This window comes from Aphelocoma coerulescens, chromosome 12 (assembly GCF_041296385.1).
Source record: "Aphelocoma coerulescens isolate FSJ_1873_10779 chromosome 12, UR_Acoe_1.0, whole genome shotgun sequence".
Taxonomy (NCBI): Eukaryota; Metazoa; Chordata; class Aves; order Passeriformes; family Corvidae; genus Aphelocoma; species Aphelocoma coerulescens.
The window spans coordinates 5,603,057-5,623,132 of NC_091026.1; the positions used below are offsets into that span (position 1 = coordinate 5,603,057).

A 20,076-nucleotide genomic window follows, 5' to 3' on the forward strand; every position below is an offset into this window, starting at 1 on the left:
AGCATAACCTTTCTTCATGAATCTCTCCCTTTCAGTAGTAGACTGCTAATTTAAGAAAACCTGAAAGAATCTGATGATGAAGCTGAAACATTTTGTTTGATCATTTTCAGGATACCAGATTTGGGGAATTTATTCCAAGAAAAATTTATTCCCTACACTTACACTGTTACACGGTCAAAGAGAGTGGAAATCAGAATGAATTCCCCTGAAGAGCTTTTTAATGTCATTGGACATGTTTTTATTCTTTTGAATTGTAGCAAATTTACAAGATGTAAAACTTGCAGTCTCCTGGAAAATTGCAGGGGTTTCTTATAGCTCCTACCAGTAACAGGGAAGAATGTTACCAAGATGTTTCTTTGTTCCCACAATTAAAATACTGGTTTGGGCTTCTTTGTTTGACCTCTTGGCTTCCCTTTCCAGCAAAGGCAGGTGTAAAGTGAATGTAAGGGATGAATGGGCTAATCTTAACCAGGAATTTTCTTCTGGACTCTGCAGGATAAGCTATCTGTCAACAGGCCATGATCAGCAAAATTGTGCTGCTGGTTGGAAAAGTCAATGCTTATGAAATGCTCTTCAGGACAGAATTCACTCAACTCCATATATATGGAATTCTGAGTCACAAAAAGAAGCAGCCCAGTGTCAATCACATGAATTACTTATTCAACAAAATGTTTGTTGATACTGGCATTTATAAACTACAAGCAAAGTTTTTATCCTTCCCAGTGATTAGGGCCGAAAACCTAATTACAACATGTTCTAACATCAGCTGATGCATTCCTGCAGCTCTTGCTCCCTTTGAGCACAAGTAATTGGCTGCAGAAGCAATCAGAGTTCTTGTTGTAATAGAAAATAGTAACATGCTCTGAGAGCCCCGGTGAAAGAAACCTGAGAGAGCAGCAAACCCCCTTAGTGACCTCAGGGAAGTTTCAGGGGCTGAGGTAATGCAGAACCCACTTTCAGCCATTGTGGTAGAAGAATCTGACATTATTATTTTTGTTTTAAAGCCAAATCTAACAGTGAGACCTGCAATTTACTCCTGGCCATCAGCACACACAGTGAGGTTGTGCTCCCTTTCATCTTGGAGTAACCTAGAACTCGGCTCACTTTGTTGTCTGATGAACCTACCCAGACAATTTACATTAAACAGTGGTAAAACCTGGTCTGTAAGGAAGTCTGTAAGGTGTTCAGGAATGGTTATTGCTGGCATAAGGAGACAAACCCTGAGTTCAGTAACTATGGAGTGTTTGTTGTTAGTGCTAGAGGAGGAGCCCTAGTAAAGAATACAGGGTTACTCTTTTAAGAGAAAGCAGCTCACCTATTTCATTCACATGTTTTAGTGTGTCAGCCAGAGCACAGGTGTTTAATGGAGCAGAAAGGACTTGTTAATTAAATTGTACAGGAACACTTCCTCTAGCCTTGTTCTTCAAAACACTGCCAGGTGGTAATCAGAGGGATGGACTCTACACAGTCGCTGGAGTGATGGGTTGCTCATGTGCCATGGAAGCACAAAGGAAATATTCTGAATGTGTTAGACATTTGTGAAAAATGTTATTTAGTTTTATTGGTGCTCTGCAGGATCTTGGAGATGCCTTCTGAAGGATGTTCAGTTTCCTGAAAGGAATTAGGGCAGAGACACTCTGACATTAGTAAGTAAGAGGGAGTAAATAATAAGTGTTATTTGCACAGGGGAAAATTATCTGAGTATAACATAATAAGATAATAAGGAGAAATTAAGTAGTAAAAAGATTTTGGTTTAACAGCAAAAACTGCATGCTGAAAATTTGCCTATTAATCTAATTTCACTGCAAGTTCCCCGTGGAACTTTTAGTCTCAGGGGGTCATTTGTCAAATCTTCCGTTAATGTTTCATTAAAAGTAATTTAAACTTGTGGAGAACGTAAGTAAAATTTGCAAGTGCACATTATCTCCCCTCAGCTTCAGGCTGTCCTGACCCTTCTGGCTAACTTTGGCTGCTGCTCATCAAATATTGAGCAGCTCTTAATGTAATTGCACTCACTCCACAGCCCCATGAAAGAAAATCAAGTCTGGATGGGCCAGGCAGACCAAGCAAAAAAGAGGAGCTAAAGAAATAAAACACCAATAAACAAAAAAAGAAAGAGAAAATGCAGAAAAAAGTTGTTGCCAACCTATTGCATCCTGAGCTGGGATTAATGAAGGTAACCCTCACTTTTCCCTGTCAGGTGTCACATCCCTCATCCCTGCTGTTCAAAAGGTCACATGGAGGGTGAAAGTTCAGTACCAGCTTTGGAGGTTTTGATGCTGCTACTCCTATTTATCAAGAGGAAAATATTAATTAGAGCATTTAAAAAACTAAGTATAAGCCTAGTTCTTAAAAATATTTAATAATATTTAACTGGAGAGTGGGTCAGAATGAGAGAGACAATGGTGATGATGTTGAGCAGACCCCCAGGTCTATTTGGAGGGCACAGCTGGGAGAAGTGTGCAAGTACAAGGCTGGTCCTCTATTGTGTTTGATGTTAATGAACATTTAAGAGGAAAAAAATGATTTTTAACACACTATTTCTAAGTACTTAGGCTCATATTTTCTAAGACTTAGGTGTAGGTATAACTTTAATTTTAAAGAGCACTGTGCACCAATTGAAATGAAGATCTTTAGTTTTCTGATTAGGTAGGTGAATTATAATCTCTTTCAAGAAGGAAAGACCCTGTCTAAGGTCACCAATGGTCTTTAATGCTATTGCACATAACTTGCAGTTTATATTTATCCCATTACAGATGAGCTTTCCTGGCATACTTGAAAACCATTGTACATGAATTCGGTGGTAATGCATTAGCTTAATTGTAATTAGCCTGATTAACACCAGCTGAACTTAATTTATTAAATCTGTGATTAGGACTGAGATGTGGTGTTGTGTCTGTTTCTTCACCAGTGTGCCTGGGAAGAGTCCAGTCTGGGTTAGGCTGGTGTGTGGCAGAGTTTGCAGGAAAACTGTCGTGCCCACTTAGTGTCCATGAACAGGAAATCCATTCCAGCAGATCAGGGGAAGGAGCTTGCAGGAGTGCTGTGACAATTTCAATTAAAGGTCTGAGAATGGTAATTATGTTTACATACCAGCAGTCTGATTAAGTGTAAACTAATTATGTGACAAGCTTAAACTGTGACCTGAATTACTCTTGTAGCATCGCAGTTGAATTTCAGCAGAGTTTTAGGATAATATATTAGCATTATACAAGCTTTCTTTTTTGTAGATGTGAAATATTATGAATATTACTGGAATAATCTGACCTTCTTTTCCTTACTTTTTCCATCCAGCTTCAAGCATAACCTGTAGCTATTATTTATTTCAGCTGTTCAAACCCCTACTCATAAAGCAAGAGGTATTCACAGAATAGTTCAGGCTGGAAGGATCTCTGGAGATCATCCAGTCCAACCCCCTGCCAAGGCAGGGTCACACAGAGCAGGAACACATCCAGGTGGGTTTGGATGTCTCCAGAGAGGGAGACTCCACCAGCTCCCTGGGCAACTGTTTCAGGGCTCTGTCACCCTCAGTGTAAAGAAGTTACATTGAGAAGAAGAAAATCCTTGTCAAGTAATTCCTCTTTTGAAGCAAATACGAGTTCAGAAGAATTTGCTGACCTGGCTTCAGAGAGTCTCAGGCAGGTGGGATGAGGCCAGTGTCTGTGCCCAGCTCTCTTTGCTGAAGCCTCCTAGTGCTCTCAGGAGGAGGGTGATCCCTGTGGGCTGTTGTGCAAGTTGGTCAGCTGAGGAACAGAGTTTGTGACCCTCTCAGAACCCATGAAGGCAACAGTTGAAAGAAACTGAGGTATTTTAAGGACCAAGTGCACAGCTGGGTACTGTAACCACGGAGGGGTTTTAATCTACTTAACATCATCTACAGCCTACCCTGTACTGGAGCTCAACCAGCAATCTAGAACTAAAACCTTGCAGTGTGTGTGGGTGTGTCATGATCTGACAACAATATGAACTGCAATTCCAAACCACTAATGCACAGCAAAATGGCAGAATTGAAGAACAGGTCAGGCTGGAAGGACCTTGGGTGATGCCAATGCCTGGTCACCTTCTCTGTGCAAAGCAGGGCTGAATTCAATGTTAGGTTAGGTTGCTCAGAATCTGGAAGTCCTGCAAACTATATCCTTTCAGTACTCTGTTGTAGTTCTGGTGTTTCCACATGGGGACAAAGTCCACTGGATTGGAATGGAAAAATCTCTGCATCAAAGTGTTGTCTGGTTCCCAAATCCTTTTGATACAATATAAATCAGTCTCAGAGCCTGATCCACAAGCCTGAATGTAGCGTCCTGTGATCCTTTCAAGGGATTTCAGTATCAAGACCAAAATACATAAAAAACTGAGATGTTTGTCTAACACTGACCATCATCCCAAAACTTCAGATTTGCAAATTCTGTGTCTTTTTAAAATACTCATAAAAATGTGAACTAATGTGGCAACAAAGAAACAAATTCAACTAGAACTGACTAATTTTATGGTATTGTGAGAAGATCATATCAACTGCAATTAGGGATTGCTCTTTTGGTTAAAGGATGACAACACCTCCAGCTCTAAAAATGTATCATTTTAAATTGATCTGTGAATAGGTCTCAGAATAAGTCTGAGTTTTTTGTTCATAGTCCAAAAGGAGCAGAGCCTTCATTACCGGCAGTGGTTTTGCTTCTCTTCTCCAAAAGCTGCTCCAACTGGTTGCTTGCTTCTATGTGCTGTAGATTACAGACAATTCCCATAGCAGAACAGAATCACAGCAAATGATCTTATTTTCTCTTTTCTTCTTTCTTCAGGAATTTATTTCTGGCTTTATTCATTGCCTATATGGAAGATAAGACTGGCAGAAACATTCAGCAGAGATTAAATATAACCACATCTCAGTTTCTTTCCATAGCTTGTTCCCAATATTGTGAGTGTTTAAACATTGGTTTAAATACCTCTGTGTCTTTTCAGGGGTTTTATTCATTCTTTAAAATCAAACTTTTGGAATTAGTTATTTGGTCTCTACATTTTGCATCAGAATTACTGGGATTTTCTGGACTGTTGGAACAGCAATTTATTGTGAGCAGGGGGGGCCCAGAAAAAAGGAGTATGTACTTGGTGTTTTAATATTTAAAGGGATAGCTGGGTTTTACAGAAACATAAGTAAATATTTGCTTCTAAAGTAAACTGACCTTAATACTCTTGAAACAAGTTTATATCAATATTGGGAATGTGGATTATGGCAGCGATATTTATGGGGCCTAATCCTTTAATTATAGGAATCCATGGACTTTAAAGCCATTTGGTAGCAAAGTGCTCAATTTCTAGCATTACTGGCAAACAGCTTCTTCTGTTGCATGGGAGAATGTCTGTTTGTTTTTATGTACTCACTGCTTTTTCGTGAGGGATAATTTAACGCTGCTGGAGATAATTGAGCTTCAGGAATAGCATATGTAGAATTTTGGTCATGCAGAGCATCTTGTGGCTTCTGCTGTGCTAAAGAACTGGCACACACATATACTCTTTCCAGCCTGAGCTAATTTGATGCTCACACCGAGGCCTTGCAAACCTCATGTTTAACCTTGCACAACCAAAACCTGCGTTACTTTATTTTCCCCCCTGTAGCCAAGCAACAATCAGCCCAGGGAGCCTCTCACGGCATCTCTGCTGGCTGTGCTTAGAAAAATTGGGGTGCAGAAGTAGCCCTTCTTTTCCAGTAAGTACTGCTGCCTTTGTCACCAGGCATTTCACACTTTCAGAAATCACAAATAACATCTTTGTAAGATCCTAGAGATCAATGACAATTGCTACATTTCTTCTTGCACATCTCTTCACTGTTCAGGCAAATAACTACAAGGTGCTTCAGTGTTTCAGTTGGAGATGAAAAAATGCCATTTCATTCTTAAAATTCAGAACAGCTCTGGTTTTCTCTGCATCTTAATTAAGTTTTCTCCATATATTTTTTCTGATGCAATTACTTTTTAGCCTTTATAGTTCAGATTTCAGCCCTAGAAATTTAACTGTTGTGCTGACTTTTAGTGTCTCCAGGATTAGGAGTAATCTGTACCCTACAGCTTTGATTTTCTGAAGATTTGATTGATTTGATTAAACAGGTGTTTAACTAGGTACTGTTCATGGGGAATTGGACAAACTCCAACTTTTAAAATTAGTAAGGATTTTGCAACCTTTTAAATTCAAGTTTGTTTTAAAAGCTGAGGAGATTAATCTAAGCAGCAGTACCCTCTTGTACAATTTTTATAACTCTACACTAAAAAGAAAATAGACTGATTTTTTAAAACTGATAGACTAGATTATAATTATTGGGCCTTGGGAAACTTTTTCCTTCCACTTAGTATCAGTGTGATAAATATGTGCATATCACACAACAGATTTAGGCCTTGTCGTCAATCTTTAATGAATCAGAACTTTGTTTTGTGTTGCCAAATATTATGGTCTCCTTTTCACTCATGCTTATCAGAAGATTGCTTTGGTGTGTAATCAGTACTGACAATCTTAGAAACAGTCTTTTTAATTATTTATTGCTTTAGTATCCCTCCCTCTATTAGACTGCAACCTGACTGAAAGGATTGGAGACTTGAGGCGAAGGAAATACTCATTTTTTTAAGAAAAGTAGCAAAAAAAATAAAAAAGGATTAATTCTTGTTGACACTGCAGAGATCAGCAAATCACATCACTTCACTGACTTACTACTTTGGCCCCATCAGTCCAAACCCGGGTTTCTTTCATCCTTTCATTGCTTTTGTGCTGGTTTCTTCTACTTCACCTTAGTGAAGAATTTGACTTTTCCCTGCTGGTAGGGCTTGGGGAGCACTCTTGTGCCTGTCCCTGTTTTAGCCATGGAGCTGTTGAAGTCACAAGCAGGGAGGTTTTATTGTAGCAGTGGTATTTTTATTAGGAATGGGACTAAAAATGTCCTGGTCTTGGCATTTCCTCCTTTGGCTCAAGCTCTCAGGTTAGTTCCTGTGGCTGATACCCAGATGTGATGAAGCACCTGAGCCCTCCCTGAGCACTGCCAGAGGGTGCCTTGTGCTGCTGCACAGCCCTGTGTCCATCCAGGCTGAATCCTGAGGAACAACCCATGGGCTGCTCCAGGAAAATGTGCATAGTATGACTTAGATTGTCCAGCTGCTGCTGCTTCCACCTCTGGCTGGGCTCTGGCTGAGGCAGGTGGCTGGGCTGCCTGCTCTTCTGCCCTTGCACTGCTCTTCCCAGTGGGACTCGCTCTGACCCAGTGGAGCAGGAATCAGAATCTCTTCTTAAAGTATTATGTTGCTGTCAGATTTATCTGAACCATGCTGAGGCAAATTTAACACACTAACTCTTAACACAAGGCTTTAAATTATTTTTCTACTTACAGAGTTTAGCCTGGGAGACAGCAGCGTGTTCTGAAGTTCCCAGATCCATTAAGAGACCTTCTTTTATTTGACTTCAAGTGAAAGCAGTTTTGCTTTAGTTCAATGTTTGAAATGGTGTGACAGCATATGCAACACTAAGCTTTGAAAAGTCTCAGAGCTGGATGTCATCAACCTAGAAATGACAAATCACATCATGCTGATAAACAGCATCACCTGGAGGAAGGGTAGTGTAGTGACGTGACACTGCACTAGACCTGATCAAGAACCCTAAGGGATCCTATAAATAATGTCTGTAGGGGGCTGGAGACGGGTCTCTGATGCAGACAGGCATTGGTTTGTTGTACTAAGGCTTTGGTCCAGGCAAAGCAGTGCCAGTCTGGCCTGTGGAACACTGCAAAGGGCACATGAGGATATCAGACCCTACAGTCAACACTATTAACTGCAGCCCTCTGATAACCACTGCTAAAACGCCACCAGATTGCCTACATTACTAAATCATTAAAAAGCTCTGATGAGCTGTTTGTGTGCTACAACAGCACTGATATCTCACAAGATTTCCCAGTAGGGATGACTCGTCACTACAGAACAGTCTGAATAAGCCTCTGTTCTATCTTTAGTTGCCAACACACAGAGCAAGGATTTAATGACCTGCTCTAATAATGTGGATGGTATAAATATGTATTTAAATATGTTTATTAGGTCCTCTTAGGCTGGTTTTGCATCTTTCTAACGTTTAGTTCCAGGGGAGTGCATTTCCTGAGAGCTATGTAATCACAGCAGGAAATACTAAGGAATTGCTGGGAATACTGACAGGGTTAATGTAAAGCATATCACCTTGAGATCTGGACTGAGGACCCTCTTACAAAGCAGCCTGAGATGATTTGAAATGGCCATAATGAGAAAATAAATTTTAAAAAGGGGGGGGGGAAAGAAAGGAAAAAAGAAATATTAAAAAAGAAAAACTACAAATGAATCAAATATTTCCTCTCGGTGCTCATTTGGTTCTGACAGATGAAATTACCTGTGTTATCATCTCCAATACTTGCATGACTGGCCAGGTAATATATAGAGGAAATAGCAAATGTGGGAGAATTAGTGAGAAGTGGTTGAAGAGTCATCTCAGCAACTAAACGAGGAAGAATTATGCTGAAGGTGTTCAGCATTTTCAGACAGAGGGATGTGTATGTTTAATGAACTTGTTGCTCTGGTATTATTTACAGCTATCTGAGTGCTACCAAATGTTTACATTTATTTGAAATTCTTTCTGCATCCAATAAAGGTGCAGATCTAACATTTTTATGAGCTCTCTCTGGGGCTGACCAATACAACAGAGCAGACAAGGAATAATTATTGTAGACATACTCCAAACAGTGCACTGAGCAGGTTATTACTATGAGATGCCTAAAAATAGAATCCCAGAACTTGCCTGAAGAGCTCTTGTCTATGCTGAAGAAGAATGGATGTGCCACTTAGAGCCTATTATTTAATGAGAAAGGCAATGTTGACACAAACTGAATTGCTTTAAAGTAAGGTCAGTCATTTTTCATAAAGAGAAAGCCTCGTGTTTCTACCAGTCAACAGTTCCCACTGGTGACCTGATTAGGCTGACATAGATACAGGGATGGAAGAAATTATTCCACTATATTTAAACACAGATATGCTTCTGGTTTTCAGTTGAGCTGAGCTGAACAAATATTAGCTTGGAATGATCTGAAACTGAAACATTTCAATAAATTGAATATTTTTTTTTTGGGTTGAATGAAGAAATATATCCAACCATGAGTAAATTGAAATTTCAACTGCTCTTAATAAAAGCAAGAGGCTGTACTCATAAAATGGAAAACGCTGAAGTCAAGCTCTAATTTGGAAGGCAGTTCTGCTTGAAACTATTTTTCTTTTATTTATTATGAATAAACCTTTCATAAGGAAAAATCCTTCAGACCTATATTTCAAAAATAAGTGCATGTATTTTGGGTGGAAAAGCGGAGTCTATGTTGCTCATTCAGTTCTTCCCAGTTGCAAAATGCTGTTCTTGGTGGAGGTGACAGTGAGCTCTTTCTGAACAAGTTTCATTTTGGAGCAGAATGTCTCCTCATGTAACAAATCACCTGCTCCCTTGTTATTTAATCTTTCAGAATTTGTCAAGACTAGAGTCTTGAAGTTGAGAAATAAATTATAAAGTTGAGTGGAGGTGATGTTACTGCTCCTTTCTCATCCTCGCTGCTTGTGGGGCTGTTCCTCATTCTTTTCCTCACCCTCAGCGTCAGGCACCACTTTCCCCTTTCTTAAGTATAGTTTTGGAGGAACAACGTGAAGGGAAAAGTAGTTTGTTACCTGAGCCATGAGAAGGTATTTCCAATGGCTGCCTGGAAGAACAGAAACAGAATCATGGGGGGAGAGAGAAGCAGAGCCTTCTCTACATTGTCAGCGTCAATGGAGAGCCTGTTCTGAATCAGAACTGAGCAGTGTGACCCAAAAAGCTGTTGTTGGAGACTGGAGAGGAGAGCTGTGACAGGACATAACCAGTCTGGTTCAGGAATGAGGAGATGCAGGAAGGAAGATGTGAGGACTGAGGAGATGTTCAAAATGATAAGTGTGTGGTACCTTGGGCTCCCCTGACGAGCCCCCTCAGGTGCACTGCGCCGTGGCCAGGGGTGCACAGCGGGGACAGCACTGGGAAGGAATGAGAATTGTGTGCACCTAGAAAAAATGGAGTTTTGGGAGGATCATTTGAGTCTCCGTCACAACCTACTCAGGTGTCTCTTCTCTGTGGCATCATTACTTCTCATGAGCCTTGGTCTTTCATCGTTTCCTTTTGTTTTGGCAGACTATCAGTTTATGAAGGAAATCTGGCAAATACAATGTGATCCAATGCTGACTGACCTGTGCTCTTTCATCAGATCTGAGAGATGGTGCCAACTTCACCTCCTGTGTGTGCCAAAGCCCTGTGACATCTCTTTATCTGCCCCTGTTACAAACTTACATCTGCAGACTTTTCCAGCAGAAGTCAGGCTATCTGGGGATAATGGACAGAGCACTCACAGTAATTGCCTCTTCTCACTATTCATGGGGGCACAAGAAATCACAGAGCAGCTTTTCAAAAGGGTTTGGACCCTGACATCATCACCTTGGGGCCACATCACTGAAGGATTTTCCTGAAGTAGCCAGAAATATTTCCTGGGGAGCCTGTGGTTTGAAAATTTCCAGTCTGATGAAGTAGAAGAAATTGGAGAACTAGTCATGGTAAGAAAAATTAGTTCCTGCACTTATATTGTTGTTGCCTTAAATTGTTTACATGTATTATATTATTTTTCTATTGCTGGCTACATTGAATATCAACTCTTCTACATTTTTTGGCAAGTCTCTTAATCTGTGGCAAACAATAACTTTTCCATTTTCTCCTTATCTGTAACAATTATCATTGGAAAGTCCTTTTCACTGAGGAAGTAAGAGAGAATTTCATGTTTTCCATATTCTAATTAATAGCTTGATGAATTATCCCAGAGAAGAAATAGTTGCTGTAATTGGTCTAGAACTAATGAAAGAGGAGCTCTGATGAAACATATTGATATTTACCATAGTCTGCCTACAGAAGCAATTTTTTTCCTTCTTTTTTTTTCTTTAAATTCAAATTAATCTGTGGTAGTAAATACTAAATGCTCACCACTTAGAGAGAAGGGGATTTGTCACAGAGCAGTGACATTGTGGCATTTGTAGGGACTTTTCCATCACTAAGGGATAATGGGTTTAATGATGGCGTGAACAGATTGCTAAGTGCTGTGGTGAGCTTTCTGGGCTGGAGGGAGGAAGTTGGAGTCTGGCAATGTCAGCAGGTACCTGGCAAGAAAACACCATTGGTTTCTATACCAAATGTCACGACTTTTTTGTTTTGTCTTCATTTTTCTTGTGGGCTCTTGTTCTGAGCAGCAGTTTTATTGCACAGTGCTGTTGTATCACGCTGGAGCTGTTCATTGTGGCCTGAAAGGCTCTCTGCCCACTCAGGGCTGCAACACAGGGTGGTGTCAGTGCTTTCACACAGCTAAAGTGCACACCACAGCCTCTTAGCTGCTTTATTTTGTGTCTCCTGCTAGATGTGGTGTATCTGTGGATGGCAAAGTGGGCACATTTTATTTTCAAGTCTCCTGTGTATGAATCTAGTGCAATTAAAATTGTTGAACATAATTAACAATTCTGTAGTATCGTTGTCTGATGCTGTGAAACAAACAGCTGGTCCCATTTTTGACCACAAGCTTCAATAAGCCTCAGATAAATAACTCCTTGGCTGACCTGTGAAATGGGAAAGTGTCCAGATCCCCTTACTCTGCCACCTTCTGAGGTGAAGACAGAGACCCAAAATCCAACAAAAGTCCCCAGACAGCTTGTCAGCACTGCAGGAGTTAGGGTGCTTGTGAAATGCAGGTTTTCACAGTACCAGAGATTACTTATACCAAATTTCCACTCGTTTAAAACGCGTGATGGATGAGATTCTGAATTAAAAAACATTTCTGTGAAGTTGTGGCTATTTAGTGGAGCCCTCAGACAATGTCTGTGGCAGAGGGTTTAAAGAGGTCCAAGCACTTCACTAGGACACGATGAGGCACCATCAGGAGAACTGGAAGGCTGATGGGGATTTAACTGAATGCACTTCCTTTTCTTTTAAATTTATGGTATGTAAGACACTTATTAGAATATGCAATTAACCTTGAGTTTCTAAAATTGTGATGTATTTCTTTCCTTGGAATACAATTCCAAATGAACTGCTGGCATAACTTCAGAAATGTCCTTGAGATATTTAATACATATTAATTTAACAGGTGATTTTATATACAGGTGGAGTGCCATATAAATACCCATTCTTGGTTATAAATATTAGATTTAATCTTGGTAAGGACACTTAAAATAAAAGTGAAATATAGGTAGGCGTCAATTCCCAGGTCACCTAATTAAGTGGCATCCTTGCTTTGTAATTTTTATTGTGCTAAACAAGGAATGTGTGTACTAATTAAGATGACTAATAGTTATGTTCAATCTAATTATAGCACTGCCAGGAGGCACTATAAAAATTAAGGGTCTGTCAATGTTTTTACTACAAAATCTTGGCATTAGCGGTGTACAGCTGAGCTATACTGTACTTGCTGCCTTAGGATGTGGTAGAAGATTTCACACTGCATGTGCTGTCTTGATTTGAATTACATTTGTTTACTTGAAAGGCATCTTTTTCTTGGTGTTTGAGATAGAAGGTTCAAAGTAAATATAGTGTTTATTGGTTTTGAAGCACACACAAGCAAACTTCAAAAGTTTACGTCACCACTTGTTCTATTTGCATAAATATCAATATTTGGTTGTTTATTTGAGTGGAATCTCCTGTGTTAGCCAAACTGAACAGGAAATCCAGCAGGAGTAAGATCTGAGCAGAGCTTTGGGTTCAGTATTTTTATCTGAGATGGCTCAGACTGGCATAAGTGGGAGGATGTGCTCTTCATTTTATACGTACAGGAGGCAATGCCCTTGTCTTTCCTGGGGCAGAAATGGGAACAAGGATGTAAAACATACCTGGCGCTCCCCTGGGCCCTGCTGCTCCACTGGGTATAGGTGTAAGGCACAGGATGGGATGTTTTGAAATGGAATTCCTCCAAATCAGTATTTATTGTCATGTTCTATCCTGAATGGAGAAGCTTGTTGTTAGGATTAACTATTTCCCATTAACTTTTTTGGTTGTGGTCTACTGAGGGCTCTAAAAATTGACAGAGATGAAATAGATTTGGTGAAGGATGGTAAATATGGATACAGAGCAATGTATTTAAAAGATAATAGCCTTTTCTTTATTGAGACAGTGATATATCTCATGAGAAATCTGTTTAAAACTATTATTACACATGCTGAAAAAATTATTTTGGTTCTGGCTGCTGTACAACTGGGGAACAGCAGAAATGTACCAAGTCTTCTCAAAAATGAATGTGAGAGAGATGAGTTTCTTTTGGTTGGTTTGTGTCAATTTTGATATGGTGAAAGGCGGGACAGGTTGGACAAATCTCACTTTCAAATAACCTAAACCAATGTTCCTTGGTACACCTGTGGCAGAGCTGTGTTCTCTCTCTAACAAGAATGACATTTTTCACCTGAATTTCCAGTGTAGTCATTGTACAAATGGGTAACAGAAACAATGATTGTCAGGTATGCCCTGGTGTGCATCAGTCCTGCTTATGCTGGAAAAATTATCCACGAGGTAACACTGCTCCAAATGAACAGTGTCTGTAAATACCAGGGGACTCATTAGCAGCCATGTCTGGGCAATCAGCAGTTTAAATCGTGGCAGTGGTGAGGGGTGACGTTTCACAGGATGAAACATCCACAGGATATTTCATGAGCTGCCAGAGCAAGGGAGAGACAGTGGGGTTGAGGCACGAGTGTTCTCCTCTGGGCTGAGACTCTCAGCTCAGCACAGTCACAAGATCAGTAGTAGGGGTTGCTTTTTCTCACTGAAATGCTCACCTGGAGCATTGCCAGTGCCAGAATCAGTGGAGGGGCCAGGTTGGTTTGTTTTGTGCTTCTGGCCTCGCTGGCTGAGGCCGAGCACCTTCACTCAACCTGCAGTGCTCAGAGCGCTCCCTGAGGGGCCTGTCTGCCTCCTGCCCCTTCTCCCAGAGCTCCTCCCAGAGGCCCAGGTTCAGATCTGAGTCCACAGACTCCCCACACAACTCATCCCATCCAGTGAGCATCTCTGGCTGCTGCTCACTTGAAGGAATTGTTTTAAATCATGCTCTCTTTTATAGCTTCCTCCTTCTCCAGATTGAAGCCCCCCTCAAAGAAAGCAAAAGCAGCTCATCAGCCTCAGCTGCTTCCCTGTTCCAGGTGTGGTGGTACCTGGTTATTGGCTGAGCAAATATTCCTGATGCCCAGTGTTTACTTTGCATCATCATACAAACAGACCCTTTTCCTCCACCCTCTCAGAGGTCAAAAAAAAGTTGATAGTTGGTGTTTAATATTATCTTTTGTACGCTGCTTGCTCGCTGGAAGATTTGTCACCCCTGCGAGTGTCAGGTGTTTCATTCAAGAGACCACTGAGACAGTCAATGAAGAGGGAAATAATGCAATATAAGCAAAAGCCTCTTAAAATGAGCTTGGAAATTCACTAACAGTCTGTGTTGCCTTTTGGAGTGTCTGGTGCTGCACAAAGGAAAAACATGCAGTCTTAAGAAAAGGTCTGCTTAAACATGAACTCTGTAACACATTCTGAATGTGGTTTTTTTAATGTAAGAGCGAGAAATTGGAGGGTTTTTTTTACAATACTATCTAAATAAGCAAATGGAATAAAGTCTTCCAGCTCTTCATGGTCAATATTTCACTTCTCAGGTATAGGACTGGATGCATCTCCTAAGTCTTCACTAACTTTGATTTTCTCATATCAGCTGTGTACATTTGCAACCTGATAGACTCATAGATTATGGAATTTTTTTGCGTAAGGGGTTCAAATTCGACTTGAACTTTGTCATACTCACAGGTTTATTTGGTACTGGCAGTGTACCAAAACCACAGCAAAGGAGAGTGGCCAAGTAGCTGAGGGACTGCGCAAGAAGGCTGAGCAGCAGGTGAGGAGCCTTGCTCTGATGTGGCTCCAAAGAAAAATTCAGTCATTGGACATCCTGCTTGGATCTTTCAAAGAGATTATTCTGACGGTTTCTAATGGGAGGCTCAGGAGTTTGAGCAGTAGGAGTTTTCACAGCCTGTCTTGGTGATGATCACTCCTGAATTTCATTTGACATGTCTCACAATTAAGTATAACACAGCTGTGAGAATGTAGGTCAGCGGTCTCTTTATTCTAAGTATGATTTGTTTTCAAGGGGAAGAAAGCCCAAACAACTTTAAAGGAACTGAGAGAGAACAAAGAGCAGAAAAATTACTTCAAAACAAACTTTTAATGAAGCCTTCTGCTACACACTTAAAGAAGAGGGATTGTGTTTCCTGGAGCACTATTTACATAGCTGAATTACCTTTATGTGCTGCCACTTTATCCTGAGCCTCCCCTGGTTATTGTGACTTTGCTATGTGCCACAGCCTCTTAAGAATCTGCTGAGAAAATAGGTCCCCAGGCTGTGAATTAGAGACCACAGGGCTGCAGATTTGGTCTTTTTTAAAGTAGGGGTCTCTGCAGAATTAATAGTCCAGATTTTATAGTAACTCCAGCTGCCAGCCCATCTGCACCACCCATCTTTGATGCCCCTGTAAAATCCTCGTGCCCTGGCACAGCCCTCCCTGGATTCTGTTCTGGGATAGAGCAGGAAGGGTTCTTCTCTACCTGGGGGAGTGTGAGGCTGTGAGAGCAGTGCTGGATTCCCCAGGGCAGCTGCTCATCACACACACACCTGAGTCAGCAGAAATGGCCTGGCTTAGGAGGTGTTGAATTTAAATTTCAGTTTCTTCCTTCTGCTAAGGCAGAATTACCCTGGAGGCACACAGCTGATTGTTTTTCCCTTACAGCAGCACAAGCCAACACAAAATGACCATAATGGAAGACATGAAAATGTTAAACATTAATATTTAGCATGTAGCAGCCTGAATTAAGGACCCTTTATGTAAAACAAGACACAGAACAAAAGCACATTCCTGTGAAAACTCCTGTACTGATGGTGGGAGAAACAAAAGATGGCTGAGGCAGCAGTAAGACAAGGGTTACTCCAATAACCAGCAGCCACAGCTCACCAGCTGCCCAGAATCATAGCAGAAACATTTTTGGGTGGTTTGAGAGCAACTTCCAGCCGTTTGCTTCCCCAAAAAGCCACGTGTTTGCATCTTAATCATTACTTGGTCTGTTCTTTCATTCAAAGGATATCAAGGTATTGAGTGTAGGAATTAACCTGAGTGTGCATTTCCCTGGTGCCTGGCTTGATACCAGAAAGAGATTAGAGATGAATAAGCATGTTGTGAGGGAGAAAAACTAGTGTGAAATTGAATTTCTGTCTTTTGTGGGGTTTACAACACCTCTTCCCCCAAATAAACCATGCTTGTTTTAAAACAAGGTGAGGAATATATGTGTAACTGATAGAAAATAGCATTCAGACAGCTAATTACTTGATTGATTGCAACTGAGATGGATTGGCACTGAGATGGATTAATTGATTTTCCTGCATTTGGCAGGAGCCAGGTCTGTCGGAACAATTCTGACCACTTCACAAACGTTTGCCCTCTTGCTGTCAGGTATAATTTTCCTTCCTATACAGATGGGGAAAACCCAGCAGTCAAGGATGAGTTATTTGCCCCAAGTGAAACATCCTGCCAAAAGCAGAGGTGGGTTATTGCTGCATCTCAGCACAGGAATGCCACAAGGAGCCCTGTGCCTCAGTGGCCTGAGTTTTGATTTCATAGCTTTGTTTTGGGGATGTAGAGCCAGGTTACACTGAGGTGTTTGCAGAGCACAGGGTATAGTTCTAAAAATGCTGTCTTCATAGGAGTGAAGCTTACAGCCATTTTCCTAATTCACAGCAGTCACTGATAAAGTATCATGAATCCCAAAACACAATGAGATGTAGCTAGCCTTTTCAACTTTGAACAAATATGTAACTGGTTTAGAAACCAGAGGTTTCTCCCACCTCTATTTATCATCTTTCATGTCCTCTCCTAACTCTGACAAAAAGATTAAAATAGATGGCCTTATAAAAGCCTTACAACACTAAAGACCTATTGTCCTGGCCAGTAGGGTTTACCTTATTCATCAGACGGGGCCAATGTGAATTATCAGCAACATCAAATACAAATACATCCACTAAGAGTCTCATCTCTGCCTTTCTTTACTCTCCTTCTTCCATTTTGGGCTGAGGTATTAATACAAAAATGACAAGTGGGAAATCAATGCCAGATATAAAAAGTGTTTATTATCCATGAGAAACCGAGTACTGCATTTCCTGCAGTGTCAGCGGTGATTGATGAGGCTGACACAGAGGAACATCATCTTGTTTTGACAAGTTTGATAGAGCCTTTGACTTGATATTTTTTCCTGATGGATATAAAGGAAACAGGTGTGGCAGGCTCAGTGTGTATAGGGGTTTTTTTTGTACGTTTACTGTATGCTGAGAAATCCTGATCTTTGCAAAGAAAAGCCTTTGAGTAGCAAGCTTCTCTCCAGCTTCCCCTGCAATAGCTTTACACAGATTCCCTTCTGCAGCATCATTTCCTATCCTTCCATGCCAATGACACTCTCCCTTCTCTCAGCCAGTACACAGTGGTAAAATCAATTGTTGTTTTACTACTTTTACAATCCCTGATTTTTTTACAAATTTTAATTGAGGACAGCCCCTCATTCATTTATGCTCCATCACATTACCTTCTCTTATAGCCTGTCTCTCCAAGTAAAGTTGTAGGCTGGTCTGCTGGATTCAGGGTTATTAGTGTCAGTAAAAATTAAACAGTGAGCACTTGGTTTCACACACTCCAGCTGTTCCTGGACATCTCTATGTTCTAAGTACTTCTGCATGGTACAAGGAAAAGAAAAACAGTCCAGTTAAATCAGGCTTTGTTTAAAGCAAGGGATAAAATGAGACAGGATTACAGAATTACCTTTTAAATTGAACACTTACCTCTTTTTTTAAAAGCTAGATTTAAATATTAGAAGCACAAGGCCAAGTCCTGCTAAAGCCTGACAACACACAGTGCTTAGGGTGGGGTTGTAAGGGTCTGTGTTTATTAAATGTTTGATGTGCTGCCAGGTTGGTGGGATTAATTCACCCCCAGATGAAAAGACAGTTTACAAACCTGAAAGTTAACATGGTCATTGAAATGCTGAGAGAAAGAGCAGCCATGTCTGGAGACAGGGACAGAGCTACTTCCCATGACTATGCTGTGTTTTAAATGTTAGAAAAGCCAAACCTCTGTGAAGGTTTCTTATGTGTTCTGTGGTTGTGGAAAGGTGTCTGCCTTGAGCTCTGAGTCACTTCTTTTTATGGAATGATCCAGCCAGAGGAAGCCAGGAATTGCCACTTGGAGGCAGCTGTCTTGTCACCAGGACTTTGGGCTACTGGGTCAATGTCTTTGGGATTTTGCTGCAAACCTGTTATAGAGGCGTCCAGCTGCATAATTGGAAAGGGAAATCACCCTTCCCTAACCCAAGACAAGGTGCTTTGGAGCAAGGGCTCCCACAAGAGTTAATGGCACAAAGCACACTGGTGTTCAACAGTGTCTTTAGAAAGCATCTGTATTTCTGAAATGTCACGTTGGCAGCATTAATGTAACAGTTTGAAGGTTCTCTGGATTTCTTTGGTGGTCAAATGACCACAGCCTACTCCATAGGCAGTGCACTGCAGGCTTGTATTCAGGCTTGCTCTGCCTGTCTTTGGAGCTGGGTGATTTCAGAGTTTGTGGTGAGTGCTGTACAGTTCTGAGGAATGGAAGAACTGGGAAGTTGAACCAACCTGGTTCAAAGTAGCATAATGAATTAGAGATTTCTACAAAGATCTGAAACTCCACAATTTAAATTCCTGTCTGGTTTGGTCTGAACAGCTATAAATAAAACTAATTCAGAAGAAGTGTCTTTACTGATTTAAAAAAAACCAAAATAACAATGTAACATCAGATGTATCATTAACTTTTGTCATTTTCTTCTGAAGAAAATAACACATTTTTCCCTGCGATAAATCAATTATTTTATCATGTGTGAACTCTGCCAGAGATAGAGTATCTGTCATATATGTGAATTCATGAAGCACCTCTAGATTTTGTTTGCCAATAACAATGCCTCTGGGCTCTACAAATATCTATTCTTCAAGTCTCTGCAGCTCAGCATGTGTGGCTGTAGCTCCCTGCTACTACTGCATCCAGAATCCAGAAATCTCAGTGCTGACATAGTGATCATTGATACTCTTATCTTTAAAAAAAGGAATACGCAGTGCAAATGAAACAGGAAGGGTGAGTGAGATAATACCGTGTCTCTGTTGTTTCACAATGGGCAAGACAGAGATGTCTGCTCTGTGAGCTCGGGTCAGCAGCTGAAACTTGTTCACAGAATTCAAATGGAAATGTTTGAATTTCTAGGAAGTCAAAAAGTTAAATGGTACAGCTTGGCTTTCAGACTGGGGAGGCAGCTCCAGGCGATGAGGCATAACATCTTTCTTTTTTAATTTAAGAAATGAGTATACTTCATGTTAGCAACTTGTGGTTTTCTCAAGAGTTAATTTTTCTCCCCTCATTTTCCCTTGAGTTTATTCCAAGTTATCTTAATCACAGGCTATAAAGTAATTAAAAAATACAGATCTTTAGATCCATCCCTCAGAATGGCTCAGAAGGGACTATGTGGGTCAGGGGAATGTTGGCACTGGAGCCTCATCAGACTGTGACAAAATAAATTATTCCACCATTTGCGAGAGCAGAATATGAGGTTTGACATCGTGAAAACTGAAGCTCCTTCTGTGCCTGAGATGTTACATATAACAGTGGTTGTGAAACATCCCCCGGAGGTGTTTGTGCAGCTGTTTTATACCACGAGTTTTCTTTATAGACACTTTAACAGGCATGCAGGAGCAGCTGATATAGCTGTGCCACGAGGAAGGTGTCAGGGAGGGAAAACCATGTTTTTGTCCTGCAAATGTTCAGGGACTAAAAGAAAAAAAAAACAAAACAAAAAAAAGACCTATGTGATCTGGAGCCCCTTGGCTGAGGGAGAGGATTTGAGCTAACAGCCTGGCTGAGTGTTTGAGGGTGGAGGCTCTGAGCAGAACCATTGCTCTGCACC

General features: G+C 40.8%; 1 long non-coding RNA gene across 2 annotated transcripts in view; it reads left to right on the forward strand.

The window, feature by feature from the left end:
• The first annotated feature begins 2,904 nt into the window (after positions 1 to 2,904).
• The window catches only part of LOC138117724 (uncharacterized), a 41,258-nt gene continuing 24,086 nt past the window's right edge, over positions 2,905 to 20,076 (forward strand). The window contains exons 1-2 of one of the 2 annotated variants that reach the window (XR_011154828.1): positions 2,905 to 3,064; positions 3,295 to 10,601. This is a non-coding gene — a long non-coding RNA (uncharacterized lncRNA). The remainder of the gene's footprint in view (positions 3,065 to 3,294; positions 10,602 to 20,076) is intronic. The other variant, XR_011154829.1, reaches the window with a different exon arrangement.